A 2,683-nucleotide genomic window follows, 5' to 3' on the forward strand; every position below is an offset into this window, starting at 1 on the left:
CTGTTATTTGTTGTAGCTGGTTCGTTGGCTGCTGTTGTTGTTTGGAGACGACTCTCGCTCTTACTGAATAAAAAATAAAAAACAAAAATAAGTAAAATAACAACAAAAACCTCTAAAAGTTTTGGGTGCTTTTTTTGTTAGGGTGCCCTACAGCCTGCTTTCTACATAAAGACGTAAATTTTTATACAGATATTCTTAGAAATGTAATTTAACAAAATTTTGTCAAAACATAGACAAGGATTTGGAAACCCTATATGAACATTAAAGAATTAATAAATTTTAAAAGCAATTACTATACCAGAGGTCATAGTTCACTATAAGTTGACGTTTTTTATTTCTTGAAAAACCAAATTTTTATTTTTAAGAAAACTTTTTATAATCTTAACCGATTATGGCAAAATTTGTAAAAGACAAGTCTATAATCTATAATCTAATCTATAGTCTAGTCTATAGTCTAGCATATAGTCCAGCCTATAGTCTTCTCTATATTCTAGTCTATAGTCTACTCTATATTCTAGTCTATAGTCTACTCTATATTCTAGTCTATAGTATAGTCTATAGTCTACTCTATATTCTAGTTTATAGTCTACTCTATAGTCTAGTATACAGTCTAGTATATAGTCCAGTCTATAGTCTACCCTATATTCTAGTCTATAGTCTAGTTTATAGTCTAGTCTACAGTCCATTCAATAATCTAGTCTATAGTCTAGACTATAGTCTAGTCTATAGTCTAGTCTATAGTCTAGTCTATAGTCTAGTCTATAGTCTAGTCTATAGTCTAGTCTACTGTCTAGTCTATAGTCTAGTCTATAGTCTAGTCTATAGTCTAGTCTATAGTCTAGTCTATAGTCTAGTCTATAGTCTAGTCTATAGTCTAGTCTATAGTCTAGTCTATAGTCTAGCCTATACTCTAGTCTATACTCTATTATATAGTCTAGTCTATAGTCTAGTCTATAGTCAAGTCTATAGTCTAGTCTATAATCTAGTCTATAGACGATTCTATAGTCAAGACTATAGTCTAGTCTATAGTCAAGTCTATAGTCTAGTCTATAACCTAGTCCATAGTCTAGTCAATAGTCTAGTCTGTAGTCGAGTCTATAGTATAGGCTATGGTATAGTCTATAGTCTGGTCTAGACTCTACTCTTTACTCTACTCTATAGTATGGTCTATAGTCTACAGTCTAGTCTATAGTCTGGTCTAGATTCTAGTCTTAGTCTACTCTGTACTCTACTCTATAGTCTAGTCTATAGTCTATTCTATAGTCTATTCTATAGTCTAGTCTATAGTCTAGTCTATAGTCTAGTCTATAGTCTAGTCTATAGTCAATTCTATAGTCTAGTCTATAGTCTATAGTCTAGCCTATACTCTAGTCTATAGTCTATTATATAGTCTAGTCTATAGTCTAGTCTAGTCTATAGTCTAGTCTAGTCTATTGTCTAGTCTAGTCTATTGTCTAGTCTAGCCTATAGTTTAGTCTATAGTCTAGTCTATAGTCTAGTCTATAGTCCAGTCTATAGTCTAGTCTATAGTCTAATCTATAATCTAGTCTATAGTCTATTCTTTAGTGTAGTCTATAGTCCAGTGTATAGTCTGGTCTATAGTTTACTCTATAGTCTAGTCTATAGTCTACTCTATAGTCTGTAGTCTACTCTATAGTCTACTCTCTTGTCTACTCTATAGTCTAGTCTATAATCTAGTCTATAGTGGAGTCTATAGTCAAGACTATAGTCAAGTCTATAGACTAGTCTATAGTATTCTTTATCATAGTCTATAGTATAGTCTACAGTATAGTCTATAGTCTGGTCTACAGTTTACTCTCAGTCTACTCTATACTCTACTCTATAGTCTAGTCTATTTTGTAGTCTATAGTATAGTCTATAGTATAGTCTATGGTCTAGTCTATAGTCTATTTTATAGTCTATTCTACAGACTAGTTTATAATCTAGTCTTTAATATATTCTATAGTCTAGTCTATATTCTGATCTATAGTCTAGTTTATAGTCTGGTCTATAGTTTAGTCTAGCATAGTCTAGTCTTTGTCTAGCCTATAGTCTAGTCTGTAGTGTAGTCTATAGTCTAGTCTACATTCAATCTTATAGTCTAGTCCAGTCTAGACTATAGACTAGATTAAAGACTAGGTTTAAGACTAGACTATAGTCTAGTCTATAGTGTAGTCTATATTCTAGTCTATAGTCTATTCTATAGTCTAGTCGATAGTTTAATCTATAGTCTAGTCTACAATCTAGTCTAGCATAGTTTATTGTATTGTCTAGTCTATTGTCGGTTATGCATATAATATTTTCAAAATACATATCACGAAATTTGAAATTATATCAATCATGAACTATAGGGCATCTTTAGCAGTCGTTCTTGACCCACATTCATCACATCAATACTGAACTGTCAATATCGCTTTTTATGTATGTTTTTGTTGTTGTACTAGCGCTATGCAACAAATGAGTACATACATATGTATATGTTTGATATCTCTAAAATGCCATCCATCTGTAGAGAGATATAAAAATAAAAAAAATTGCATTTTTGTTATTTAACTTTTATCGATCAAAAGCACATGCAGTGTACACTTAATAAGGTAGCCTCGTCCGCACAGCTGATCATCAGCTTTTACAATCTTATCTGTCAAAATTCCTGTTTGTTTACATAGAAAAAAAAATCGCAAAA

This window comes from Lucilia cuprina, chromosome 5 (genome assembly GCF_022045245.1).
Source record: "Lucilia cuprina isolate Lc7/37 chromosome 5, ASM2204524v1, whole genome shotgun sequence".
Taxonomy (NCBI): Eukaryota; Metazoa; Arthropoda; class Insecta; order Diptera; family Calliphoridae; genus Lucilia; species Lucilia cuprina.